The sequence below is a fragment of the Gasterosteus aculeatus genome, chromosome 2 (assembly GCF_964276395.1).
Source record: "Gasterosteus aculeatus chromosome 2, fGasAcu3.hap1.1, whole genome shotgun sequence".
Lineage (NCBI taxonomy): Eukaryota > Metazoa > Chordata > Actinopteri > Perciformes > Gasterosteidae > Gasterosteus > Gasterosteus aculeatus.
This window is the reverse complement of record NC_135689.1, coordinates 23,642,358-23,656,678: the sequence shown is the minus strand read 5'-3', so window position 1 is coordinate 23,656,678 and position 14,321 is coordinate 23,642,358. Positions and strand designations below refer to the sequence as shown.

Here is a 14,321-nt window from a genome sequence, read left to right as displayed (position 1 = left end):
CTACCTAATCTTTTAAAATGTGTCAAAGGTTTTGTAGTTTTGACAATTAAATGGAGTCACTTTCTAAGGCCTTCTCTGTGTCTTTTACAGATAGAATTGAAAAAGCTTACGGCACCTGGGATTCCCAGGCGGTCTTCCATCCAAGTACTAACCAGGCCCTACTCTGCTTAGCTTCTGAGATCAGACGAGATCAGGCGGAGCCAGAGAGGTATGGCCGTAAGCAACTGTATGTCCTCTTCCTAATCTTTTAAAATGTGTCAAAGGTTTTGGAGTTTTGATAATGAAAAAGGAGTCACTTTCTAATGCCTTCTCGATTTCTTCCAGAGAGAGAAATGAAAAAGCTTACGGCACCTGGGATTCCCAGGCGGTCTTCCATCCAAGTACTAACCAGGCCCTACTCTGCTTAGCTTCTGAGATCAGACGAGATCAGGCGGAGCCAGAGAGGTATGGCCGTAAGCAACTGTATGTCCTCTTCCTAATATTTTAAAATGTGTCAAAGGTTTTGGAGTTTTGATAATGAAAAAGGATTCACTTTCTAATGCCTTCTCAATTTCTTCCAGAGAGAGAAATGAAAAAGCTTACGGCACCTGGGATTCCCAGGCGGTCTTCCATCCAAGTACTAACCAGGCCCTACTCTGCTTAGCTTCTGAGATCAGACGAGATCAGGCGGAGCCAGAGAGGTATGGCCGTAAGCAACTGTATGTCCTCTTCCTAATCTTTTAAAACTTGTCAAAGGTTTTGTAGTTTTGACAATGAAATGGAGTCACTTTCTAAGGCCTTCTCTGTGTCTTTTACAGATAGAAATGAAAAAGCTTACGGCACCTGGGATTCCCAGGCGGTCTTCCATCCAAGTACTAACCAGGCCCTACTCTGCTTAGCTTCTGAGATCAGACGAGATCAGGCGGAGCCAGAGAGGTATGGCCGTAAGCAACTGTATGTCCTCTTCCTAATCTTTTAAAATGTGTCAAAGGTTTTGGAGTTTTGATAATGAAAAAGGAGTCACTTTCTAATGCCTTCTCGATTTCTTCCAGAGAGAGAAATGAAAAAGCTTACGGCACCTGGGATTCCCAGGCGGTCTTCCATCCAAGTACTAACCAGGCCCTACTCTGCTTAGCTTCTGAGATCAGACGAGATCAGGCGGAGCCAGAGAGGTATGGCCGTAAGCAACTGTATGTCCTCTATCTAATCTTTTAAAATGTGTCAAAGGTTTTGTAGTTTTGACAATTAAATGGAGTCACTTTCTAAGGCCTTCTCTGTGTCTTTTACAGATAGAATTGAAAAAGCTTACGGCACCTGGGATTCCCAGGCGGTCTTCCATCCAAGTACTAACCAGGCCCTACTCTGCTTAGCTTCTGAGATCAGACGAGATCAGGCGGAGCCAGAGAGGTATGGCCGTAAGCAACTGTATGTCCTCTTCCTAATCTTTTAAAATGTGTCAAAGGTTTTGGAGTTTTGATAATGAAAAAGGAGTCACTTTCTAATGCCTTCTCGATTTCTTCCAGAGAGAGAAATGAAAAAGCTTACGGCACCTGGGATTCCCAGGCGGTCTTCCATCCAAGTACTAACCAGGCCCTACTCTGCTTAGCTTCTGAGATCAGACGAGATCAGGCGGAGCCAGAGAGGTATGGCCGTAAGCAACTGTATGTCCTCTTCCTAATCTTTTAAAATGTGTCAAAGGTTTTGGAGTTTTGATAATGAAAAAGGAGTCACTTTCTAATGCCTTCTCGATTTCTTCCAGAGAGAGAAATGAAAAAGCTTACGGCACCTGGGATTCCCAGGCGGTCTTCCATCCAAGTACTAACCAGGCCCTACTCTGCTTAGCTTCTGAGATCAGACGAGATCAGGCGGAGCCAGAGAGGTATGGCCGTAAGCAACTGTATGTCCTCTTCCTAATCTTTTAAAATGTGTCAAAGGTTTTGGAGTTTTGATAATGAAAAAGGAGTCACTTTCTAATGCCTTCTCGATTTCTTCCAGAGAGAGAAATGAAAAAGCTTACGGCACCTGGGATTCCCAGGCGGTCTTCCATCCAAGTACTAACCAGGCCCTACTCTGCTTAGCTTCTGAGATCAGACGAGATCAGGCGGAGCCAGAGAGGTATGGCCGTAAGCAACTGTATGTCCTCTACCTAATCTTTTAAAATGTGTCAAAGGTTTTGTAGTTTTGACAATTAAATGGAGTCACTTTCTAAGGCCTTCTCTGTGTCTTTTACAGATAGAATTGAAAAAGCTTACGGCACCTGGGATTCCCAGGCGGTCTTCCATCCAAGTACTAACCAGGCCCTACTCTGCTTAGCTTCTGAGATCAGACGAGATCAGGCGGAGCCAGAGAGGTATGGCCGTAAGCAACTGTATGTCCTCTACCTAATCTTTTAAAATGTGTCAAAGGTTTTGGAGTTTTGACAATGAAATGGAGTCACTTTCTAAGTTCTTCTCTGTGTCTTTTACAGATCGAAATGAAAAAGCTTACAGCACCTGGGATTCCCAGGCGGTCTTCCATCCAAGTACTAACCAGGCCCTACTCTGCTTAGCTTCTGAGATCTGACGAGATCAGGCAGAGCCAGAGAGGTATGGCCGTAAGCAACTGTATGTCCTCTTCCTAATATTTTAAAATGTGTCAAAGGTTTTGGAGTTTAGATAATGAAAAAGGAGTCACTTTCTAAGGCCTTCTCGATTTCTTCCAGAGAGAGAAATGAAAAAGCTTACGGCACCTGGGATTCCCAGGCGGTCTTCCATCCAAGTACTAACCAGGCCCTACTGTGCTTAGCTTCTGAGATCAGACAAGATCAGGCGGAGCCAGAGAGGTATGGCCGTAAGCAACTGTATGTCCTCTACCTAATCTTTTAAAATGTGTCAAAGGTTTTGGAGTTTTGACAATGAAATGGAGTCACTTTCTAAGTTCTTCTCTGTGTCTTTTACAGATCGAAATGAAAAAGCTTACAGCACCTGGGATTCCCAGGCGGTCTTCCATCCAAGTACTAACCAGGCCCTACTCTGCTTAGCTTCTGAGATCTGGCGGAGCCAGAGAGGTATGGCCGTAAGCAACTGTATGTCCTCTTCCTAATCTTTTAAAATGTAGCAAAGGTTTTGGAGTTTTGATAATGAAAAAGGAGTCACTTTCTAAGGCCTTCTCGATTTCTTCCAGAGAGAGAAATGAAAAAGCTTACGGCACCTGGGATTCCCAGGCGGTCTTCCATCCAAGTACTAACCAGGCCCTACTCTGCTTAGCTTCTGAGATCAGACGAGATCAGGCGGAGCCAGAGAGGTATGGCCGTAAGCAACTGTATGTCCTCTTCCTAATCTTTTAAAATGTGTCAAAGGTTTTGGAGTTTTGATAATGAAAAAGGATTCACTTTCTAATGCCTTCTCAATTTCTTCCAGAGAGAGAAATGAAAAAGCTTACGGCACCTGGGATTCCCAGGCGGTCTTCCATCCAAGTACTAACCAGGCCCTACTCTGCTTAGCTTCTGAGATCAGACGAGATCAGGCGGAGCCAGAGAGGTATGGCCGTAAGCAACTGTATGTCCTCTACCTAATCTTTTAAAATGTGTCAAAGGTTTTGTAGTTTTGACAATTAAATGGAGTCACTTTCTAAGGCCTTCTCTGTGTCTTTTACAGATAGAATTGAAAAAGCTTACGGCACCCGGGATTCCCAGGCGGTCTTCCATCCAAGTACTAACCAGGCCCTACTCTGCTTAGCTTCTGAGATCAGACGAGATCAGGCGGAGCCAGAGAGGTATGGCCGTAAGCAACTGTATGTCCTCTTCCTAATCTTTTAAAATGTGTCAAAGGTTTTGGAGTTTTGATAATGAAAAAGGAGTCACTTTCTAATGCCTTCTCGATTTCTTCCAGAGAGAGAAATGAAAAAGCTTACGGCACCTGGGATTCCCAGGCGGTCTTCCATCCAAGTACTAACCAGGCCCTACTCTGCTTAGCTTCTGAGATCAGACGAGATCAGGCGGAGCCAGAGAGGTATGGCCGTAAGCAACTGTATGTCCTCTTCCTAATATTTTAAAATGTGTCAAAGGTTTTGGAGTTTTGATAATGAAAAAGGATTCACTTTCTAATGCCTTCTCAATTTCTTCCAGAGAGAGAAATGAAAAAGCTTACGGCACCTGGGATTCCCAGGCGGTCTTCCATCCAAGTACTAACCAGGCCCTACTCTGCTTAGCTTCTGAGATCAGACGAGATCAGGCGGAGCCAGAGAGGTATGGCCGTAAGCAACTGTATGTCCTCTACCTAATCTTTTAAAATGTGTCAAAGGTTTTGTAGTTTTGACAATTAAATGGAGTCACTTTCTAAGGCCTTCTCTGTGTCTTTTACAGATAGAATTGAAAAAGCTTACGGCACCTGGGATTCCCAGGCGGTCTTCCATCCAAGTACTAACCAGGCCCTACTCTGCTTAGCTTCTGAGATGAGACGAGATCAGGCGGAGCCAGAGAGGTATGGCCGTAAGCAACTGTATGTCCTCTACCTAATCTTTTAAAATGTGTCAAAGGTTTTGGAGTTTTGATAATGAAAAAGGAGTCACTTTCTAATGCCTTCTCGATTTCTTCCAGAGAGAGAAATGAAAAAGCTTACGGCACCTGGGATTCCCAGGCGGTCTTCCATCCAAGTACTAACCAGGCCCTACTCTGCTTAGCTTCTGAGATCAGACGAGATCAGGCGGAGCCAGAGAGGTATGGCCGTAAGCAACTGTATGTCCTCTTCCTAATCTTTTAAAATGTGTCAAAGGTTTTGGAGTTTTGATAATGAAAAAGGAGTCACTTTCTAATGCCTTCTCGATTTCTTCCAGAGAGAGAAATGAAAAAGCTTACGGCACCTGGGATTCCCAGGCGGTCTTCCATCCAAGTACTAACCAGGCCCTACTCTGCTTAGCTTCTGAGATCAGACGAGATCAGGCGGAGCCAGAGAGGTATGGCCGTAAGCAACTGTATGTCCTCTTCCTAATCTTTTAAAATGTGTCAAAGGTTTTGGAGTTTTGATAATGAAAAAGGATTCACTTTCTAATGCCTTCTCAATTTCTTCCAGAGAGAGAAATGAAAAAGCTTACGGCACCTGGGATTCCCAGGCGGTCTTCCATCCAAGTACTAACCAGGCCCTACTCTGCTTAGCTTCTGAGATCAGACGAGATCAGGCGGAGCCAGAGAGGTATGGCCGTAAGCAACTGTATGTCCTCTACCTAATCTTTTAAAATGTGTCAAAGGTTTTGTAGTTTTGACAATTAAATGGAGTCACTTTCTAAGGCCTTCTCTGTGTCTTTTACAGATAGAATTGAAAAAGCTTACGGCACCTGGGATTCCCAGGCGGTCTTCCATCCAAGTACTAACCAGGCCCTACTCTGCTTAGCTTCTGAGATCAGACGAGATCAGGCGGAGCCAGAGAGGTATGGCCGTAAGCAACTGTATGTCCTCTTCCTAATCTTTTAAAATGTGTCAAAGGTTTTGGAGTTTTGATAATGAAAAAGGAGTCACTTTCTAATGCCTTCTCGATTTCTTCCAGAGAGAGAAATGAAAAAGCTTACGGCACCTGGGATTCCCAGGCGGTCTTCCATCCAAGTACTAACCAGGCCCTACTCTGCTTAGCTTCTGAGATCAGACGAGATCAGGCGGAGCCAGAGAGGTATGGCCGTAAGCAACTGTATGTCCTCTTCCTAATATTTTAAAATGTGTCAAAGGTTTTGGAGTTTTGATAATGAAAAAGGATTCACTTTCTAATGCCTTCTCAATTTCTTCCAGAGAGAGAAATGAAAAAGCTTACGGCACCTGGGATTCCCAGGCGGTCTTCCATCCAAGTACTAACCAGGCCCTACTCTGCTTAGCTTCTGAGATCAGACGAGATCAGGCGGAGCCAGAGAGGTATGGCCGTAAGCAACTGTATGTCCTCTTCCTAATCTTTTAAAACTTGTCAAAGGTTTTGTAGTTTTGACAATGAAATGGAGTCACTTTCTAAGGCCTTCTCTGTGTCTTTTACAGATAGAAATGAAAAAGCTTACGGCACCTGGGATTCCCAGGCGGTCTTCCATCCAAGTACTAACCAGGCCCTACTCTGCTTAGCTTCTGAGATCAGACGAGATCAGGCGGAGCCAGAGAGGTATGGCCGTAAGCAACTGTATGTCCTCTTCCTAATCTTTTAAAATGTGTCAAAGGTTTTGGAGTTTTGATAATGAAAAAGGAGTCACTTTCTAATGCCTTCTCGATTTCTTCCAGAGAGAGAAATGAAAAAGCTTACGGCACCTGGGATTCCCAGGCGGTCTTCCATCCAAGTACTAACCAGGCCCTACTCTGCTTAGCTTCTGAGATCAGACGAGATCAGGCGGAGCCAGAGAGGTATGGCCGTAAGCAACTGTATGTCCTCTATCTAATCTTTTAAAATGTGTCAAAGGTTTTGTAGTTTTGACAATTAAATGGAGTCACTTTCTAAGGCCTTCTCTGTGTCTTTTACAGATAGAATTGAAAAAGCTTACGGCACCTGGGATTCCCAGGCGGTCTTCCATCCAAGTACTAACCAGGCCCTACTCTGCTTAGCTTCTGAGATCAGACGAGATCAGGCGGAGCCAGAGAGGTATGGCCGTAAGCAACTGTATGTCCTCTTCCTAATCTTTTAAAATGTGTCAAAGGTTTTGGAGTTTTGATAATGAAAAAGGAGTCACTTTCTAATGCCTTCTCGATTTCTTCCAGAGAGAGAAATGAAAAAGCTTACGGCACCTGGGATTCCCAGGCGGTCTTCCATCCAAGTACTAACCAGGCCCTACTCTGCTTAGCTTCTGAGATCAGACGAGATCAGGCGGAGCCAGAGAGGTATGGCCGTAAGCAACTGTATGTCCTCTTCCTAATCTTTTAAAATGTGTCAAAGGTTTTGGAGTTTTGATAATGAAAAAGGAGTCACTTTCTAATGCCTTCTCGATTTCTTCCAGAGAGAGAAATGAAAAAGCTTACGGCACCTGGGATTCCCAGGCGGTCTTCCATCCAAGTACTAACCAGGCCCTACTCTGCTTAGCTTCTGAGATCAGACGAGATCAGGCGGAGCCAGAGAGGTATGGCCGTAAGCAACTGTATGTCCTCTTCCTAATCTTTTAAAATGTGTCAAAGGTTTTGGAGTTTTGATAATGAAAAAGGAGTCACTTTCTAATGCCTTCTCGATTTCTTCCAGAGAGAGAAATGAAAAAGCTTACGGCACCTGGGATTCCCAGGCGGTCTTCCATCCAAGTACTAACCAGGCCCTACTCTGCTTAGCTTCTGAGATCAGACGAGATCAGGCGGAGCCAGAGAGGTATGGCCGTAAGCAACTGTATGTCCTCTACCTAATCTTTTAAAATGTGTCAAAGGTTTTGTAGTTTTGACAATTAAATGGAGTCACTTTCTAAGGCCTTCTCTGTGTCTTTTACAGATAGAATTGAAAAAGCTTACGGCACCTGGGATTCCCAGGCGGTCTTCCATCCAAGTACTAACCAGGCCCTACTCTGCTTAGCTTCTGAGATCAGACGAGATCAGGCGGAGCCAGAGAGGTATGGCCGTAAGCAACTGTATGTCCTCTACCTAATCTTTTAAAATGTGTCAAAGGTTTTGGAGTTTTGACAATGAAATGGAGTCACTTTCTAAGTTCTTCTCTGTGTCTTTTACAGATCGAAATGAAAAAGCTTACAGCACCTGGGATTCCCAGGCGGTCTTCCATCCAAGTACTAACCAGGCCCTACTCTGCTTAGCTTCTGAGATCTGACGAGATCAGGCAGAGCCAGAGAGGTATGGCCGTAAGCAACTGTATGTCCTCTTCCTAATATTTTAAAATGTGTCAAAGGTTTTGGAGTTTAGATAATGAAAAAGGAGTCACTTTCTAAGGCCTTCTCGATTTCTTCCAGAGAGAGAAATGAAAAAGCTTACGGCACCTGGGATTCCCAGGCGGTCTTCCATCCAAGTACTAACCAGGCCCTACTGTGCTTAGCTTCTGAGATCAGACAAGATCAGGCGGAGCCAGAGAGGTATGGCCGTAAGCAACTGTATGTCCTCTACCTAATCTTTTAAAATGTGTCAAAGGTTTTGGAGTTTTGACAATGAAATGGAGTCACTTTCTAAGTTCTTCTCTGTGTCTTTTACAGATCGAAATGAAAAAGCTTACAGCACCTGGGATTCCCAGGCGGTCTTCCATCCAAGTACTAACCAGGCCCTACTCTGCTTAGCTTCTGAGATCTGGCGGAGCCAGAGAGGTATGGCCGTAAGCAACTGTATGTCCTCTTCCTAATCTTTTAAAATGTGTCAAAGGTTTTGGAGTTTTGATAATGAAAAAGGAGTCACTTTCTAAGGCCTTCTCGATTTCTTCCAGAGAGAGAAATGAAAAAGCTTACGGCACCTGGGATTCCCAGGCGGTCTTCCATCCAAGTACTAACCAGGCCCTACTCTGCTTAGCTTCTGAGATCAGACGAGATCAGGCGGAGCCAGAGAGGTATGGCCGTAAGCAACTGTATGTCCTCTTCCTAATCTTTTAAAATGTGTCAAAGGTTTTGGAGTTTTGATAATGAAAAAGGATTCACTTTCTAATGCCTTCTCAATTTCTTCCAGAGAGAGAAATGAAAAAGCTTACGGCACCTGGGATTCCCAGGCGGTCTTCCATCCAAGTACTAACCAGGCCCTACTCTGCTTAGCTTCTGAGATCAGACGAGATCAGGCGGAGCCAGAGAGGTATGGCCGTAAGCAACTGTATGTCCTCTACCTAATCTTTTAAAATGTGTCAAAGGTTTTGTAGTTTTGACAATTAAATGGAGTCACTTTCTAAGGCCTTCTCTGTGTCTTTTACAGATAGAATTGAAAAAGCTTACGGCACCCGGGATTCCCAGGCGGTCTTCCATCCAAGTACTAACCAGGCCCTACTCTGCTTAGCTTCTGAGATCAGACGAGATCAGGCGGAGCCAGAGAGGTATGGCCGTAAGCAACTGTATGTCCTCTTCCTAATCTTTTAAAATGTGTCAAAGGTTTTGGAGTTTTGATAATGAAAAAGGAGTCACTTTCTAATGCCTTCTCGATTTCTTCCAGAGAGAGAAATGAAAAAGCTTACGGCACCTGGGATTCCCAGGCGGTCTTCCATCCAAGTACTAACCAGGCCCTACTCTGCTTAGCTTCTGAGATCAGACGAGATCAGGCGGAGCCAGAGAGGTATGGCCGTAAGCAACTGTATGTCCTCTTCCTAATATTTTAAAATGTGTCAAAGGTTTTGGAGTTTTGATAATGAAAAAGGATTCACTTTCTAATGCCTTCTCAATTTCTTCCAGAGAGAGAAATGAAAAAGCTTACGGCACCTGGGATTCCCAGGCGGTCTTCCATCCAAGTACTAACCAGGCCCTACTCTGCTTAGCTTCTGAGATCAGACGAGATCAGGCGGAGCCAGAGAGGTATGGCCGTAAGCAACTGTATGTCCTCTTCCTAATCTTTTAAAACTTGTCAAAGGTTTTGTAGTTTTGACAATGAAATGGAGTCACTTTCTAAGGCCTTCTCTGTGTCTTTTACAGATAGAAATGAAAAAGCTTACGGCACCTGGGATTCCCAGGCGGTCTTCCATCCAAGTACTAACCAGGCCCTACTCTGCTTAGCTTCTGAGATCAGACGAGATCAGGCGGAGCCAGAGAGGTATGGCCGTAAGCAACTGTATGTCCTCTTCCTAATCTTTTAAAATGTGTCAAAGGTTTTGGAGTTTTGATAATGAAAAAGGAGTCACTTTCTAATGCCTTCTCGATTTCTTCCAGAGAGAGAAATGAAAAAGCTTACGGCACCTGGGATTCCCAGGCGGTCTTCCATCCAAGTACTAACCAGGCCCTACTCTGCTTAGCTTCTGAGATCAGACGAGATCAGGCGGAGCCAGAGAGGTATGGCCGTAAGCAACTGTATGTCCTCTATCTAATCTTTTAAAATGTGTCAAAGGTTTTGTAGTTTTGACAATTAAATGGAGTCACTTTCTAAGGCCTTCTCTGTGTCTTTTACAGATAGAATTGAAAAAGCTTACGGCACCTGGGATTCCCAGGCGGTCTTCCATCCAAGTACTAACCAGGCCCTACTCTGCTTAGCTTCTGAGATCAGACGAGATCAGGCGGAGCCAGAGAGGTATGGCCGTAAGCAACTGTATGTCCTCTTCCTAATCTTTTAAAATGTGTCAAAGGTTTTGGAGTTTTGATAATGAAAAAGGAGTCACTTTCTAATGCCTTCTCGATTTCTTCCAGAGAGAGAAATGAAAAAGCTTACGGCACCTGGGATTCCCAGGCGGTCTTCCATCCAAGTACTAACCAGGCCCTACTCTGCTTAGCTTCTGAGATCAGACGAGATCAGGCGGAGCCAGAGAGGTATGGCCGTAAGCAACTGTATGTCCTCTTCCTAATCTTTTAAAATGTGTCAAAGGTTTTGGAGTTTTGATAATGAAAAAGGATTCACTTTCTAATGCCTTCTCAATTTCTTCCAGAGAGAGAAATGAAAAAGCTTACGGCACCTGGGATTCCCAGGCGGTCTTCCATCCAAGTACTAACCAGGCCCTACTCTGCTTAGCTTCTGAGATCAGACGAGATCAGGCGGAGCCAGAGAGGTATGGCCGTAAGCAACTGTATGTCCTCTACCTAATCTTTTAAAATGTGTCAAAGGTTTTGTAGTTTTGACAATTAAATGGAGTCACTTTCTAAGGCCTTCTCTGTGTCTTTTACAGATAGAATTGAAAAAGCTTACGGCACCTGGGATTCCCAGGCGGTCTTCCATCCAAGTACTAACCAGGCCCTACTCTGCTTAGCTTCTGAGATCAGACGAGATCAGGCGGAGCCAGAGAGGTATGGCCGTAAGCAACTGTATGTCCTCTTCCTAATCTTTTAAAATGTGTCAAAGGTTTTGGAGTTTTGATAATGAAAAAGGAGTCACTTTCTAATGCCTTCTCGATTTCTTCCAGAGAGAGAAATGAAAAAGCTTACGGCACCTGGGATTCCCAGGCGGTCTTCCATCCAAGTACTAACCAGGCCCTACTCTGCTTAGCTTCTGAGATCAGACGAGATCAGGCGGAGCCAGAGAGGTATGGCCGTAAGCAACTGTATGTCCTCTTCCTAATATTTTAAAATGTGTCAAAGGTTTTGGAGTTTTGATAATGAAAAAGGATTCACTTTCTAATGCCTTCTCAATTTCTTCCAGAGAGAGAAATGAAAAAGCTTACGGCACCTGGGATTCCCAGGCGGTCTTCCATCCAAGTACTAACCAGGCCCTACTCTGCTTAGCTTCTGAGATCAGACGAGATCAGGCGGAGCCAGAGAGGTATGGCCGTAAGCAACTGTATGTCCTCTTCCTAATCTTTTAAAACTTGTCAAAGGTTTTGTAGTTTTGACAATGAAATGGAGTCACTTTCTAAGGCCTTCTCTGTGTCTTTTACAGATAGAAATGAAAAAGCTTACGGCACCTGGGATTCCCAGGCGGTCTTCCATCCAAGTACTAACCAGGCCCTACTCTGCTTAGCTTCTGAGATCAGACGAGATCAGGCGGAGCCAGAGAGGTATGGCCGTAAGCAACTGTATGTCCTCTTCCTAATCTTTTAAAATGTGTCAAAGGTTTTGGAGTTTTGATAATGAAAAAGGAGTCACTTTCTAATGCCTTCTCGATTTCTTCCAGAGAGAGAAATGAAAAAGCTTACGGCACCTGGGATTCCCAGGCGGTCTTCCATCCAAGTACTAACCAGGCCCTACTCTGCTTAGCTTCTGAGATCAGACGGAGCCAGAGAGGTATGGCCGTAAGCAACTGTATGTCCTCTTCCTAATCTTTTAAAATGTGTCAAAGGTTTTGGAGTTTTGATAATGAAAAAGGAGTCACTTTCTAATGCCTTCTCGATTTCTTCCAGAGAGAGAAATGAAAAAGCTTACGGCACCTGGGATTCCCAGGCGGTCTTCCATCCAAGTACTAACCAGGCCCTACTCTGCTTAGCTTCTGAGATCAGACGAGATCAGGCGGAGCCAGAGAGGTATGGCCGTAAGCAACTGTATGTCCTCTTCCTAATCTTTTAAAATGTGTCAAAGGTTTTGGAGTTTTGATAATGAAAAAGGAGTCACTTTCTAATGCCTTCTCGATTTCTTCCAGAGAGAGAAATGAAAAAGCTTACGGCACCTGGGATTCCCAGGCGGTCTTCCATCCAAGTACTAACCAGGCCCTACTCTGCTTAGCTTCTGAGATCAGACGAGATCAGGCGGAGCCAGAGAGGTATGGCCGTAAGCAACTGTATGTCCTCTTCCTAATCTTTTAAAATGTGTCAAAGGTTTTGGAGTTTTGATAATGAAAAAGGAGTCACTTTCTAATGCCTTCTCGATTTCTTCCAGAGAGAGAAATGAAAAAGCTTACGGCACCTGGGATTCCCAGGCGGTCTTCCATCCAAGTACTAACCAGGCCCTACTCTGCTTAGCTTCTGAGATCAGACGAGATCAGGCGGAGCCAGAGAGGTATGGCCGTAAGCAACTGTATGTCCTCTACCTAATCTTTTAAAATGTGTCAAAGGTTTTGTAGTTTTGACAATTAAATGGAGTCACTTTCTAAGGCCTGCTCTGTGTCTTTTACAGATAGAATTGAAAAAGCTTACGGCACCTGGGATTCCCAGGCGGTCTTCCATCCAAGTACTAACCAGGCCCTACTCTGCTTAGCTTCTGAGATCAGACGAGATCAGGCGGAGCCAGAGAGGTATGGCCGTAAGCAACTGTATGTCCTCTACCTAATCTTTTAAAATGTGTCAAAGGTTTTGGAGTTTTGACAATGAAATGGAGTCACTTTCTAAGTTCTTCTCTGTGTCTTTTACAGATCGAAATGAAAAAGCTTACAGCACCTGGGATTCCCAGGCGGTCTTCCATCCAAGTACTAACCAGGCCCTACTCTGCTTAGCTTCTGAGATCTGACGAGATCAGGCAGAGCCAGAGAGGTATGGCCGTAAGCAACTGTATGTCCTCTTCCTAATATTTTAAAATGTGTCAAAGGTTTTGGAGTTTAGATAATGAAAAAGGAGTCACTTTCTAAGGCCTTCTCGATTTCTTCCAGAGAGAGAAATGAAAAAGCTTACGGCACCTGGGATTCCCAGGCGGTCTTCCATCCAAGTACTAACCAGGCCCTACTGTGCTTAGCTTCTGAGATCAGACAAGATCAGGCGGAGCCAGAGAGGTATGGCCGTAAGCAACTGTATGTCCTCTACCTAATCTTTTAAAATGTGTCAAAGGTTTTGGAGTTTTGACAATGAAATGGAGTCACTTTCTAAGTTCTTCTCTGTGTCTTTTACAGATCGAAATGAAAAAGCTTACAGCACCTGGGATTCCCAGGCGGTCTTCCATCCAAGTACTAACCAGGCCCTACTCTGCTTAGCTTCTGAGATCTGGCGGAGCCAGAGAGGTATGGCTGTAAGCAACTGTATGTCCTCTTCCTAATCTTTTAAAATGTGTCAAAGGTTTTGGAGTTTTGATAATGAAAAAGGAGTCACTTTCTAAGGCCTTCTCGATTTCTTCCAGAGAGAGAAATGAAAAAGCTTACGGCACCTGGGATTCCCAGGCGGTCTTCCATCCAAGTACTAACCAGGCCCTACTCTGCTTAGCTTCTGAGATCAGACGAGATCAGGCGGAGCCAGAGAGGTATGGCCGTAAGCAACTGTATGTCCTCTACCTAATCTTTTAATATGTGTCAAAGGTTTTGTAGTTTTGACAATTAAATGGAGTCACTTTCTAAGGCCTTCTCGATTTCTTCCAGAGAGAGAAATGAAAAAGCTTACGGCACCTGGGATTCCCAGGCGGTCTTCCATCCAAGTACTAACCAGGCCCTACTCTGCTTAGCTTCTGAGATCAGACGAGATCAGGCGGAGCCAGAGAGGTATGGCCGTAAGCAACTGTATGTCCTCTTCCTAATCTTTTAAAACTTGTCAAAGGTTTTGTAGTTTTGACAATGAAATGGAGTCACTTTCTAAGGCCTTCTCTGTGTCTTTTACAGATAGAAATGAAAAAGCTTACGGCACCTGGGATTCCCAGGCGGTCTTCCATCCAAGTACTAACCAGGCCCTACTCTGCTTAGCTTCTGAGATCAGACGAGATCAGGCGGAGCCAGAGAGGTATGGCCGTAAGCAACTGTATGTCCTCTTCCTAATCTTTTAAAATGTGTCAAAGGTTTTGGAGTTTTGATAATGAAAAAGGAGTCACTTTCTAATGCCTTCTCGATTTCTTCCAGAGAGAGAAATGAAAAAGCTTACGGCACCTGGGATTCCCAGGCGGTCTTCCATCCAAGTACTAACCAGGCCCTACTCTGCTTAGCTTCTGAGATCAGACGGAGCCAGAGAGGTATGGCCGTAAGCAACTGTATGTCC

General features: G+C 44.5%; 56 non-coding genes and 5 pseudogenes across 56 annotated transcripts; all 61 read right to left on the bottom strand.

Annotated features, from left to right (window-relative positions):
- Window positions 1-103: 103 nt before the first annotated feature.
- LOC144404449 (5S ribosomal RNA) lies at window positions 104-222 on the bottom strand. The gene has a single exon (XR_013466389.1). It is a non-coding gene; the product is annotated as a 5S ribosomal RNA (ribosomal RNA).
- Window positions 223-339: 117 nt separating this feature from the next.
- Window positions 340-458, bottom strand: LOC144404448 (5S ribosomal RNA). The gene has a single exon (XR_013466388.1). It is a non-coding gene; the product is annotated as a 5S ribosomal RNA (ribosomal RNA).
- A 117-nt stretch (window positions 459-575) lies between these two features.
- On the bottom strand, window positions 576-694 carry LOC144404447 (5S ribosomal RNA). Its single transcript, XR_013466387.1, has one exon. It is a non-coding gene; the product is annotated as a 5S ribosomal RNA (ribosomal RNA).
- A 116-nt stretch (window positions 695-810) lies between these two features.
- LOC144404446 (5S ribosomal RNA) lies at window positions 811-929 on the bottom strand. Its single transcript, XR_013466386.1, has one exon. It is a non-coding gene; the product is annotated as a 5S ribosomal RNA (ribosomal RNA).
- Window positions 930-1,046: 117 nt separating this feature from the next.
- On the bottom strand, window positions 1,047-1,165 carry LOC144404445 (5S ribosomal RNA). The gene has a single exon (XR_013466385.1). It is a non-coding gene; the product is annotated as a 5S ribosomal RNA (ribosomal RNA).
- A 116-nt stretch (window positions 1,166-1,281) lies between these two features.
- Window positions 1,282-1,400, bottom strand: LOC144404444 (5S ribosomal RNA). Its single transcript, XR_013466384.1, has one exon. It is a non-coding gene; the product is annotated as a 5S ribosomal RNA (ribosomal RNA).
- A 117-nt stretch (window positions 1,401-1,517) lies between these two features.
- Window positions 1,518-1,636, bottom strand: LOC144404442 (5S ribosomal RNA). Its single transcript, XR_013466382.1, has one exon. It is a non-coding gene; the product is annotated as a 5S ribosomal RNA (ribosomal RNA).
- Window positions 1,637-1,753: 117 nt separating this feature from the next.
- On the bottom strand, window positions 1,754-1,872 carry LOC144404441 (5S ribosomal RNA). Its single transcript, XR_013466381.1, has one exon. It is a non-coding gene; the product is annotated as a 5S ribosomal RNA (ribosomal RNA).
- Window positions 1,873-1,989: 117 nt separating this feature from the next.
- Window positions 1,990-2,108, bottom strand: LOC144404440 (5S ribosomal RNA). Its single transcript, XR_013466380.1, has one exon. It is a non-coding gene; the product is annotated as a 5S ribosomal RNA (ribosomal RNA).
- Window positions 2,109-2,224: 116 nt separating this feature from the next.
- Window positions 2,225-2,343, bottom strand: LOC144404439 (5S ribosomal RNA). The gene has a single exon (XR_013466379.1). It is a non-coding gene; the product is annotated as a 5S ribosomal RNA (ribosomal RNA).
- Window positions 2,344-2,459: 116 nt separating this feature from the next.
- On the bottom strand, window positions 2,460-2,578 carry LOC144397572 (5S ribosomal RNA). Its single transcript, XR_013459718.1, has one exon. It is a non-coding gene; the product is annotated as a 5S ribosomal RNA (ribosomal RNA).
- A 117-nt stretch (window positions 2,579-2,695) lies between these two features.
- LOC144399567 (5S ribosomal RNA) lies at window positions 2,696-2,814 on the bottom strand. The gene has a single exon (XR_013461713.1). It is a non-coding gene; the product is annotated as a 5S ribosomal RNA (ribosomal RNA).
- A 116-nt stretch (window positions 2,815-2,930) lies between these two features.
- Window positions 2,931-3,039, bottom strand: LOC144399955 (5S ribosomal RNA; annotated as a pseudogene).
- Window positions 3,040-3,156: 117 nt separating this feature from the next.
- On the bottom strand, window positions 3,157-3,275 carry LOC144404438 (5S ribosomal RNA). The gene has a single exon (XR_013466378.1). It is a non-coding gene; the product is annotated as a 5S ribosomal RNA (ribosomal RNA).
- Window positions 3,276-3,392: 117 nt separating this feature from the next.
- Window positions 3,393-3,511, bottom strand: LOC144404437 (5S ribosomal RNA). The gene has a single exon (XR_013466377.1). It is a non-coding gene; the product is annotated as a 5S ribosomal RNA (ribosomal RNA).
- Window positions 3,512-3,627: 116 nt separating this feature from the next.
- On the bottom strand, window positions 3,628-3,746 carry LOC144396979 (5S ribosomal RNA). Its single transcript, XR_013459125.1, has one exon. It is a non-coding gene; the product is annotated as a 5S ribosomal RNA (ribosomal RNA).
- A 117-nt stretch (window positions 3,747-3,863) lies between these two features.
- Window positions 3,864-3,982, bottom strand: LOC144404436 (5S ribosomal RNA). The gene has a single exon (XR_013466376.1). It is a non-coding gene; the product is annotated as a 5S ribosomal RNA (ribosomal RNA).
- Window positions 3,983-4,099: 117 nt separating this feature from the next.
- On the bottom strand, window positions 4,100-4,218 carry LOC144404435 (5S ribosomal RNA). The gene has a single exon (XR_013466375.1). It is a non-coding gene; the product is annotated as a 5S ribosomal RNA (ribosomal RNA).
- Window positions 4,219-4,334: 116 nt separating this feature from the next.
- Window positions 4,335-4,453, bottom strand: LOC144399620 (5S ribosomal RNA). Its single transcript, XR_013461766.1, has one exon. It is a non-coding gene; the product is annotated as a 5S ribosomal RNA (ribosomal RNA).
- A 117-nt stretch (window positions 4,454-4,570) lies between these two features.
- On the bottom strand, window positions 4,571-4,689 carry LOC144404434 (5S ribosomal RNA). Its single transcript, XR_013466374.1, has one exon. It is a non-coding gene; the product is annotated as a 5S ribosomal RNA (ribosomal RNA).
- A 117-nt stretch (window positions 4,690-4,806) lies between these two features.
- On the bottom strand, window positions 4,807-4,925 carry LOC144404433 (5S ribosomal RNA). The gene has a single exon (XR_013466373.1). It is a non-coding gene; the product is annotated as a 5S ribosomal RNA (ribosomal RNA).
- Window positions 4,926-5,042: 117 nt separating this feature from the next.
- Window positions 5,043-5,161, bottom strand: LOC144404431 (5S ribosomal RNA). The gene has a single exon (XR_013466371.1). It is a non-coding gene; the product is annotated as a 5S ribosomal RNA (ribosomal RNA).
- Window positions 5,162-5,277: 116 nt separating this feature from the next.
- LOC144404430 (5S ribosomal RNA) lies at window positions 5,278-5,396 on the bottom strand. Its single transcript, XR_013466370.1, has one exon. It is a non-coding gene; the product is annotated as a 5S ribosomal RNA (ribosomal RNA).
- A 117-nt stretch (window positions 5,397-5,513) lies between these two features.
- On the bottom strand, window positions 5,514-5,632 carry LOC144404429 (5S ribosomal RNA). Its single transcript, XR_013466369.1, has one exon. It is a non-coding gene; the product is annotated as a 5S ribosomal RNA (ribosomal RNA).
- A 117-nt stretch (window positions 5,633-5,749) lies between these two features.
- LOC144404428 (5S ribosomal RNA) lies at window positions 5,750-5,868 on the bottom strand. The gene has a single exon (XR_013466368.1). It is a non-coding gene; the product is annotated as a 5S ribosomal RNA (ribosomal RNA).
- Window positions 5,869-5,984: 116 nt separating this feature from the next.
- Window positions 5,985-6,103, bottom strand: LOC144404427 (5S ribosomal RNA). Its single transcript, XR_013466367.1, has one exon. It is a non-coding gene; the product is annotated as a 5S ribosomal RNA (ribosomal RNA).
- Window positions 6,104-6,220: 117 nt separating this feature from the next.
- Window positions 6,221-6,339, bottom strand: LOC144404426 (5S ribosomal RNA). Its single transcript, XR_013466366.1, has one exon. It is a non-coding gene; the product is annotated as a 5S ribosomal RNA (ribosomal RNA).
- Window positions 6,340-6,455: 116 nt separating this feature from the next.
- LOC144404425 (5S ribosomal RNA) lies at window positions 6,456-6,574 on the bottom strand. Its single transcript, XR_013466365.1, has one exon. It is a non-coding gene; the product is annotated as a 5S ribosomal RNA (ribosomal RNA).
- Window positions 6,575-6,691: 117 nt separating this feature from the next.
- Window positions 6,692-6,810, bottom strand: LOC144404424 (5S ribosomal RNA). The gene has a single exon (XR_013466364.1). It is a non-coding gene; the product is annotated as a 5S ribosomal RNA (ribosomal RNA).
- A 117-nt stretch (window positions 6,811-6,927) lies between these two features.
- On the bottom strand, window positions 6,928-7,046 carry LOC144404423 (5S ribosomal RNA). The gene has a single exon (XR_013466363.1). It is a non-coding gene; the product is annotated as a 5S ribosomal RNA (ribosomal RNA).
- Window positions 7,047-7,163: 117 nt separating this feature from the next.
- LOC144404422 (5S ribosomal RNA) lies at window positions 7,164-7,282 on the bottom strand. The gene has a single exon (XR_013466362.1). It is a non-coding gene; the product is annotated as a 5S ribosomal RNA (ribosomal RNA).
- A 116-nt stretch (window positions 7,283-7,398) lies between these two features.
- LOC144404420 (5S ribosomal RNA) lies at window positions 7,399-7,517 on the bottom strand. The gene has a single exon (XR_013466360.1). It is a non-coding gene; the product is annotated as a 5S ribosomal RNA (ribosomal RNA).
- A 116-nt stretch (window positions 7,518-7,633) lies between these two features.
- LOC144397571 (5S ribosomal RNA) lies at window positions 7,634-7,752 on the bottom strand. The gene has a single exon (XR_013459717.1). It is a non-coding gene; the product is annotated as a 5S ribosomal RNA (ribosomal RNA).
- Window positions 7,753-7,869: 117 nt separating this feature from the next.
- On the bottom strand, window positions 7,870-7,988 carry LOC144399566 (5S ribosomal RNA). Its single transcript, XR_013461712.1, has one exon. It is a non-coding gene; the product is annotated as a 5S ribosomal RNA (ribosomal RNA).
- A 116-nt stretch (window positions 7,989-8,104) lies between these two features.
- Window positions 8,105-8,213, bottom strand: LOC144399954 (5S ribosomal RNA; annotated as a pseudogene).
- A 117-nt stretch (window positions 8,214-8,330) lies between these two features.
- On the bottom strand, window positions 8,331-8,449 carry LOC144404419 (5S ribosomal RNA). Its single transcript, XR_013466359.1, has one exon. It is a non-coding gene; the product is annotated as a 5S ribosomal RNA (ribosomal RNA).
- A 117-nt stretch (window positions 8,450-8,566) lies between these two features.
- On the bottom strand, window positions 8,567-8,685 carry LOC144404418 (5S ribosomal RNA). The gene has a single exon (XR_013466358.1). It is a non-coding gene; the product is annotated as a 5S ribosomal RNA (ribosomal RNA).
- Window positions 8,686-8,801: 116 nt separating this feature from the next.
- Window positions 8,802-8,920, bottom strand: LOC144396978 (5S ribosomal RNA). Its single transcript, XR_013459124.1, has one exon. It is a non-coding gene; the product is annotated as a 5S ribosomal RNA (ribosomal RNA).
- A 117-nt stretch (window positions 8,921-9,037) lies between these two features.
- Window positions 9,038-9,156, bottom strand: LOC144404417 (5S ribosomal RNA). The gene has a single exon (XR_013466357.1). It is a non-coding gene; the product is annotated as a 5S ribosomal RNA (ribosomal RNA).
- Window positions 9,157-9,273: 117 nt separating this feature from the next.
- LOC144404416 (5S ribosomal RNA) lies at window positions 9,274-9,392 on the bottom strand. Its single transcript, XR_013466356.1, has one exon. It is a non-coding gene; the product is annotated as a 5S ribosomal RNA (ribosomal RNA).
- Window positions 9,393-9,508: 116 nt separating this feature from the next.
- On the bottom strand, window positions 9,509-9,627 carry LOC144404415 (5S ribosomal RNA). Its single transcript, XR_013466355.1, has one exon. It is a non-coding gene; the product is annotated as a 5S ribosomal RNA (ribosomal RNA).
- A 117-nt stretch (window positions 9,628-9,744) lies between these two features.
- On the bottom strand, window positions 9,745-9,863 carry LOC144404414 (5S ribosomal RNA). Its single transcript, XR_013466354.1, has one exon. It is a non-coding gene; the product is annotated as a 5S ribosomal RNA (ribosomal RNA).
- Window positions 9,864-9,979: 116 nt separating this feature from the next.
- On the bottom strand, window positions 9,980-10,098 carry LOC144404413 (5S ribosomal RNA). The gene has a single exon (XR_013466353.1). It is a non-coding gene; the product is annotated as a 5S ribosomal RNA (ribosomal RNA).
- Window positions 10,099-10,215: 117 nt separating this feature from the next.
- On the bottom strand, window positions 10,216-10,334 carry LOC144404412 (5S ribosomal RNA). The gene has a single exon (XR_013466352.1). It is a non-coding gene; the product is annotated as a 5S ribosomal RNA (ribosomal RNA).
- Window positions 10,335-10,451: 117 nt separating this feature from the next.
- LOC144404411 (5S ribosomal RNA) lies at window positions 10,452-10,570 on the bottom strand. The gene has a single exon (XR_013466351.1). It is a non-coding gene; the product is annotated as a 5S ribosomal RNA (ribosomal RNA).
- A 116-nt stretch (window positions 10,571-10,686) lies between these two features.
- On the bottom strand, window positions 10,687-10,805 carry LOC144404409 (5S ribosomal RNA). The gene has a single exon (XR_013466349.1). It is a non-coding gene; the product is annotated as a 5S ribosomal RNA (ribosomal RNA).
- Window positions 10,806-10,922: 117 nt separating this feature from the next.
- LOC144404408 (5S ribosomal RNA) lies at window positions 10,923-11,041 on the bottom strand. Its single transcript, XR_013466348.1, has one exon. It is a non-coding gene; the product is annotated as a 5S ribosomal RNA (ribosomal RNA).
- A 117-nt stretch (window positions 11,042-11,158) lies between these two features.
- LOC144404407 (5S ribosomal RNA) lies at window positions 11,159-11,277 on the bottom strand. The gene has a single exon (XR_013466347.1). It is a non-coding gene; the product is annotated as a 5S ribosomal RNA (ribosomal RNA).
- A 116-nt stretch (window positions 11,278-11,393) lies between these two features.
- LOC144404406 (5S ribosomal RNA) lies at window positions 11,394-11,512 on the bottom strand. The gene has a single exon (XR_013466346.1). It is a non-coding gene; the product is annotated as a 5S ribosomal RNA (ribosomal RNA).
- A 117-nt stretch (window positions 11,513-11,629) lies between these two features.
- LOC144399873 (5S ribosomal RNA) lies at window positions 11,630-11,738 on the bottom strand (annotated as a pseudogene).
- Window positions 11,739-11,855: 117 nt separating this feature from the next.
- LOC144404405 (5S ribosomal RNA) lies at window positions 11,856-11,974 on the bottom strand. Its single transcript, XR_013466345.1, has one exon. It is a non-coding gene; the product is annotated as a 5S ribosomal RNA (ribosomal RNA).
- A 117-nt stretch (window positions 11,975-12,091) lies between these two features.
- LOC144404404 (5S ribosomal RNA) lies at window positions 12,092-12,210 on the bottom strand. The gene has a single exon (XR_013466344.1). It is a non-coding gene; the product is annotated as a 5S ribosomal RNA (ribosomal RNA).
- A 117-nt stretch (window positions 12,211-12,327) lies between these two features.
- Window positions 12,328-12,446, bottom strand: LOC144404403 (5S ribosomal RNA). The gene has a single exon (XR_013466343.1). It is a non-coding gene; the product is annotated as a 5S ribosomal RNA (ribosomal RNA).
- Window positions 12,447-12,562: 116 nt separating this feature from the next.
- On the bottom strand, window positions 12,563-12,681 carry LOC144404402 (5S ribosomal RNA). Its single transcript, XR_013466342.1, has one exon. It is a non-coding gene; the product is annotated as a 5S ribosomal RNA (ribosomal RNA).
- A 116-nt stretch (window positions 12,682-12,797) lies between these two features.
- On the bottom strand, window positions 12,798-12,916 carry LOC144397570 (5S ribosomal RNA). The gene has a single exon (XR_013459716.1). It is a non-coding gene; the product is annotated as a 5S ribosomal RNA (ribosomal RNA).
- Window positions 12,917-13,033: 117 nt separating this feature from the next.
- On the bottom strand, window positions 13,034-13,152 carry LOC144399565 (5S ribosomal RNA). Its single transcript, XR_013461711.1, has one exon. It is a non-coding gene; the product is annotated as a 5S ribosomal RNA (ribosomal RNA).
- A 116-nt stretch (window positions 13,153-13,268) lies between these two features.
- LOC144399970 (5S ribosomal RNA) lies at window positions 13,269-13,377 on the bottom strand (annotated as a pseudogene).
- Window positions 13,378-13,494: 117 nt separating this feature from the next.
- LOC144404401 (5S ribosomal RNA) lies at window positions 13,495-13,613 on the bottom strand. Its single transcript, XR_013466341.1, has one exon. It is a non-coding gene; the product is annotated as a 5S ribosomal RNA (ribosomal RNA).
- A 116-nt stretch (window positions 13,614-13,729) lies between these two features.
- On the bottom strand, window positions 13,730-13,848 carry LOC144404400 (5S ribosomal RNA). The gene has a single exon (XR_013466340.1). It is a non-coding gene; the product is annotated as a 5S ribosomal RNA (ribosomal RNA).
- Window positions 13,849-13,964: 116 nt separating this feature from the next.
- On the bottom strand, window positions 13,965-14,083 carry LOC144404398 (5S ribosomal RNA). Its single transcript, XR_013466338.1, has one exon. It is a non-coding gene; the product is annotated as a 5S ribosomal RNA (ribosomal RNA).
- Window positions 14,084-14,200: 117 nt separating this feature from the next.
- LOC144399872 (5S ribosomal RNA) lies at window positions 14,201-14,309 on the bottom strand (annotated as a pseudogene).
- Window positions 14,310-14,321: the final 12 nt, after the last annotated feature.